Source organism: Arvicanthis niloticus, chromosome 13, assembly GCF_011762505.2.
Source record: "Arvicanthis niloticus isolate mArvNil1 chromosome 13, mArvNil1.pat.X, whole genome shotgun sequence".
Lineage (NCBI taxonomy): Eukaryota > Metazoa > Chordata > Mammalia > Rodentia > Muridae > Arvicanthis > Arvicanthis niloticus.
The window spans coordinates 75,279,401-75,279,824 of record NC_047670.1 but is presented as its reverse complement, the minus strand read 5'-3'; positions in this window follow the sequence as shown (position 1 = coordinate 75,279,824).

Sequence of the window (424 nt, the reverse complement as noted above, 5' to 3'; positions counted from 1 at the left end):
TCCGGAGGATTTCTTGTGGGTAGTGGGAGTTGGGGAGCGTTGACAACTCGGGGATGTCAGTGTCCTGGCTGTGGCTCTGAGTGTTTCTGTTCCTTCAGCAGAAAGTTTGGGGACCTGAAGAGGAAGAGGGGCCCCCAAGAGCAGGGCAGTAGCCCTGGGTGAGCAAGGTGAAGGTCATACTTGTCTTTCACAGGGTGGAGGGCAAGGTTTGGAGACATCTGAGGCCCAGTTACAGGCCACATGGGATTCTTTGCCCATTCCTTCCCTACCTTTCAGTCCCAATTATCACTGACAGCTCATGATAAGCTGAGAGGTGGAAAAATTAGGGACTCTGTTTAAAAGTTCTGTGGAGAGGCTGGGACCCACTATCAGGTACCATGGGCCAAGGGAATAGTATTCGGTGCTCCCACTACAGGCTCACAGG